This window comes from Lycium barbarum, chromosome 7 (genome assembly GCF_019175385.1).
Source record: "Lycium barbarum isolate Lr01 chromosome 7, ASM1917538v2, whole genome shotgun sequence".
In the NCBI taxonomy this organism is placed as follows: Eukaryota; Viridiplantae; Streptophyta; class Magnoliopsida; order Solanales; family Solanaceae; genus Lycium; species Lycium barbarum.
Window position 1 is genome coordinate 12,377,444 of NC_083343.1, and position 6,109 is coordinate 12,383,552.

Sequence of the window (6,109 nt, forward strand, 5' to 3'; positions counted from 1 at the left end):
TAAGCAATTTATTCTATCTATACCCCCCACATTTGAACCCGTTTGCTCTCCCCAAACATCCATATGTTTGGTTCTCATATGACCATTTAGTGTACCCGTTCCACCATCCTTACCAGTTCCTTGCTTAAAACTAAATACTTGTCCACATAGGGTACATGTAGCTGATTGGTTTTCCTTATTCTTAGTCATAAATTTCCAAACTTTAGCTGTTGGCTTACGAGTTCTAGGCGGTTTGTCTTGTGTATGTGATTGTGCAGGACATGTATCTCCTATGGGATTTTCGGGGGGTTGTGTTTCATCATCATCATCATCATCTTCATTAAAAGTGTCGGTAAAATGTTGTTGCATTGCCTCATGACCTAAAAGTGGATTATTTCCACCAACATCAATACCTAAATTAGGTGTTTCTTCCACAAATGTTTCCTCATTAAGCCCACCCCTAACAATACGACTACTACTACCGGCACTACGTCTTAATCTCTTTGACATTATTAAATAGAATTAATTTAAATCACAAGAAAATAAATTACAACAAATTAAATTGCTAGAATTAAATTGCGTAAATTAAATTGCGAAAAATAAATTGCTAGAATTAAATTGCGTAAATTAAATTGCGAAAAATAAAGATAGAGTTGGAACGAAGGTACCAAATTGCCGGATTAATTTCCAACAAAGTGAAGGCGGCTAGAATTGCAAATCCACCAAAGCTACTTCGGATTGTTGCAAAATCACCAACTCCACCAACAATATTATAATTGCAAAATTAATAATTGAAAGTTGAAACTATAATAAGACTTTGTAATATTTATTTGAGAGAAATATAAAGTGGCTAATTATTGCAAAGTAACTATAATTGAGAGATTGAGATTTGAGAGAAAGAGAAGAGTGAATTGGTGTGAATTAAAATGAAAATGAAGAAGAGTTTATATAGGGGTGGGGGATGAGTTAAAGTGTTAAAAAAAAGTTTGGGGGGTTGGGGGGGCCAAAAATTAATTTTATGACCGTTTGGCAACGGCCATTTTTGCAAATGGACCGTTGCCAACGGTCCATTAACGGACAAGGCCCAACGCCCAACGGCTATAATTTTTATTTATTTATTTCATCGGTTTAACCGGTCCGGTTTTAAAAAAATCAGAACCGGACCGGTAATAATTAAACGGTTAACCAGAACCGGTTAACCGATCCTACCGGTTCCGGTTTTACCGGTACGGTTACCGGTTTTAACCGGTTGACGGGTTTAGCTGCAGTGTTATAATGTGACTCAGAGAACTGATTTGCTGTACCTTTGGTGTTGTCGAATGATGATCAACTCTCTTTGCTCCAAGATGCTGCAATAGAAATTATTTTGTAACTTTACACATTATAGTGTTGATATTACATATTATTATCAATTGATATAAAGAAACTAGCTGCATTGGTTTTGAATCACATGTGAAGTAGTTAAGCTGTGATGGACCCAACATGAACAATTTTTTATTTTTTTTATATTAATATTACTGAAATTGCAGTTATTTTTCCTTTTTTGAAGAATAAAATTGCAGTTATTTGCTAGCAAAACATGTTGCATTGTTTTTTTTTCTTTCCTAATTGAGTTTATTATCGCTTTTTAAAAAATCTCTTGAGGAAGGGAAAACCTGATCATTGGCAAAAATAATTATGTCCCGTCAATACTTTTTTTTGGAGTGCTTAATCGTGATTCCTTTTTTTTTTTTTTAAAAAGAAGAGTACTAATCTTGCTCTCTAAAAAAGGTTCAACTGAAGCTAAAGAAATTAAACGAAATTATAATAATATTATTAAAAAGTCTCATATTGAAAATCATAATAAGAATGTGGGATTATCGAGTTTGATTGCTCCAATTTGTCTACCAAAATTTCTCTTTTAAAATTAAATATACAAATAAGGATGTGAGAATTGAAAATTGGAAGTCAATGAAAAACTTTCAGATAGTCAAGAGTATACTAAAAAATAATGATTGTGTTTTTTAGAAAAATAACAAATATTTTTGAAAAGTATTTTTCACAATGGACTTTTTCATATTGAAGAGTTGAAGTGGCACTTCTTAGACCAAAAGACATATCCATTATTTTCTATTTTTTTTTCTTTTGCCCATTAAAGCTCATCTAAATATGAATAATGACTAATGATAGACTCACATTTTTATGATATTTAATTTTATTTGTGAAGAACTTTTTAACAAGAACTGAATACGAAAGTCTCACTCATTTTTATCTCTATCCAAGACAGCAAGAGTCCAAATACAATTAGTAAAAAAAATTATAATTTAAAATAAATAATATTTTTGATATCTCTATATAAACAGTGTGAGGACTGGGAAGTTGACATGACGTACATAAGCCCCAAATATCTATGTACAATTACTTCAAATATTATAGCACTGTTATAAATATTATTTATTATTATAAATGTCTGTCTTTAGGAGAAATATTAGGGTTTGTGACTTTAGGATCAGGTCAGTTTTTCCCTATAAATATTAGAGGTTCTCGTTCATTGTAAATCAACCCCTAACAAGAGAAATAAAAGATTATCTCCTCTCTTCTCTCTTTCTCCACAATATTCTTGTTCTAGTTTTATTGTTTTTGCTTGCTTTGTTATTTTAGAACATGTTATCAGCACGAGTCTCTATTTAAATTTAGTCCATATTAAGACTATTGTCTTTTCAGAGTTTGATGGTGCCACTACTGAAAATCACGGTTTCTACCTATACGTTCGTAGTAATGTAATTGAGTATAAGTTGTTTGATTATTTGTGATGGCTGTAATGATGAGTCCTCTTTATGGAAGAGAACGCTTCACGGTATATATAATCAGGTGTGTACCATCCTTCTTAAGGTTAATTTGTATCTTTGGTAAGTTATATATATTACGTGCCAAACATTCATCCAGATGTTGGCTTCCTTATCAATAAATATATCGTTTTATTCTATGTATGTTGCAAAGTATATTTTAAAAGATGCACTCACACGCCAGTTGAGTTTGCATGGACGACACAATTTTTCTAAGTCTAGTTATGACTAGTTCTATTTGAGTCCGGAGCCAAAATGACTTATTTTTGCAGTCATTAGACCAAAATAGGCTGTCTTTTTTTTTTATACCACAATGGGTATTTCGTTGGTTATCCAACGAAATACCCACACAAGGCACTGTTCACGTTTTTTTTTTTTTTTATCCTATTTCGTTTTTTAATACACGAAATGCAAAATATATATATATATATATATATATATATATATATATAATTTCTTATTTCGTTTTTTTATTCACGAAATGCAAAAAAAAAAAAAAAAAACACATATTTCGTTTATTAATTCACGAAATGCAAAAAGAAAAAAAAATTGTTGCATTTCGTTTATTAATTCACGAAATGCAAAAAATAAAATAAAAAAAAATTGTTGTATTTCGTTGATTAACTCACGAAATGCAAAAACAAAAAAAAAAAAAATTGTTGCATTTCGCTACAAGTGTAGCGAAATGCAACAAAAAAATCCGGCTATGAACAGTGCCTTGTGTGGGTATTTCGTTGGATAACCAACGAAATACCCATTGTGGTATAAAAAAAAAGGCAGCCTATTTTGGTCTAATGGCTGCAAAAATAAGTCATTTTGGCTCCGGACTCAGTTCTATTTATGCCGGCATAATCACCAAAAGTGATAATATTTTATATGTTTGTTGTGGTTACATTGACGATATGTTAGAGATAAATTTTCTACATTAGTATATATGCCTTGACTTGCTTCTGAAGTAGCAATATCTCAAAAGAGGTACTAGCTATCATAATTTAAAATCCTTAAGGCATGTTCAGATGATTATGTTCCATTGAATAATAAGAACTTTTGATAAATGCTACAAATACAGATCTATTCCTTGGAGTAAATATGATAATACTTCGTAAAGATTATAAATACAGACGTGCTCTTGGTTGTGAAAGTATCACGTCTCACCTCCAGAAGAGGTAGAATAATTCATAAGAAATATTATGAATATTTTATTCTTTACTGTTGAAGTAGTAACCTTTGAAATTTACTCCCGAAGAGGTAAACCTTTACATTTACTCCAGAAGAGGTAAATTTTAAAATTTACTCCTGAAGTAGTAAGAATTTGAAATTTACTCATGAAGAGTAAAATACTAAAATTTACTCCTGAAGTAGTAGAATTTTAAAATTTACTCCTGTCGCCGTAAAACTTTAAGAATTATTCCTGAAGTAATTAGAGTTTGAACTTTACTCTCGAAAAAGTTCAACTTTGAAATTTACTTCTAAAGTAGTAAAATAATGGAATTTTCTTCCCAAAATATGTTACAACTTTATAATGCATGTAAAGGTTTTTCTTATTTTTCTGCAAGCTACGATTTTAGTTATTTAAGGTGGCAAAATAACGAAGGAATGTTTATATTTAATTTGTTGCAATTTTTCTTAAAGTGTTGGGATGTACTACTAAGGAATGGTTCTATATGTATTTTGGTGGTGTGGAAGTATTGGTATGACTTTTGACAAGCAGAAAAAGGTTTGAGAAACATATTGAAATAGTGTTTTTTTGCGGTTGAGAGAAACAATGAGCTATTGAAAATTATGTTATGACGAAGTTTCATTCCCCGAAGTGAGTGAAGAAATACCACAACACACCTCCTGAAGAGATAAAATAACAAAGAATATAGATGTTATTTTGTGGTATGAAGGTCATTGCTGCACGTACCTGTCGTACGTCAAATCATCTTGGATACTTTTATTATATATCGTTCCAAGGCAAATGAAAAAGATTTTTTATAATATTTTTTATTATAACCACATTGATAGCATGATTAGTTGTTATTGATTTCCTTGAAGGAAATAGCAAATTCATGTATTTTTCTTGATCAAGGATGTGATATTTATGTGGTCACCGCTAAGATACAAAATATTCTGATGTTAATAGCGTATCTCTCTGAAGGAGATGTTTGAAATGCTGAAGTTTAGAACATAATGTTTACTTTTCGACATAATGTTTACTTTTCGTTATTTATGAATTTATTATCTTTAAGAGTAAATTAGTTTATTGTCTTTTTACATGACGTTAGAAAGATCTAATCAAATTCTCTTTCATGACCCTAGCAGTGTCTAAGCAACATATGGTAGTACAAAATTAATGATCAAAGTCTCCAGAAGAGCTAACTATTTATCTAGAAGATCATGGCACTAGTAGTGTCCAGACAATATCTGATTATGGGGAATAAATTAAAAGCTCTTGAAGAGCCTATATTATTATGTCATTCGTTCTAGAGTGTACTATACGAACGTGTTATGATCAAAACACAAGTTGTAGTAAACCCGAATTTTACTAAAGTAAATGGCTATCATATTGAAGTGATAAACGATTGGGGGATTAAATATCTTCAAAACCATATTGGGTAAAAAATATGTATGTGAATGCTTACCCTCTTTATTCTCCAAATTATACTTCACAAATATAAGCATGATGAAATCACATGTCATGATAAACTAGAAGTTTATTGGTACAAAAGAAAAAAAAAATCATGTCATAGTAAACCAGAAGTCTACTAAAACAAATAGCACATGACATGGTAAACTTCAAGTTTACCATTAAAATAATTTTATTAGTCGGCACTGTAACGACCCATTTGGTCGTTTCGCACTTTTAGAGCTAATATTCCTAAAACACTTTTCCGTGGTCTTATTTTAGTGTTTATAGCTTGCGGTAATGGGTGACTCTGTCATTTAATTAGCGGGTAAAATTTTGTATATATATTTATTTACCGTGTGTGAATAGTATATTCATAGGAATATTATTTGCACCCATATAAGGTATAAGTTGGTAAATATATTATTTGACGGAATGATTATATTTCATACATAAGGTTAAGTAAATAAGTAAATTGTAGAAATTATTGAAATAAGTTATGGGGCTTAACTCACTTCTTATGACCCATATATCTTATAAGCCTAGAGTTTAAAAATAATTCATTTACTTTGGGCAAAGAGAAAAAAAAATAGAAACGCTTTGGCACAACAGTGGAAGAAAACCACCACGAACTTCTTCTTGAACAACCGTTAAGAGGCATCAGGTAAATAGCCTTTACATTTTGTTCATGATATTT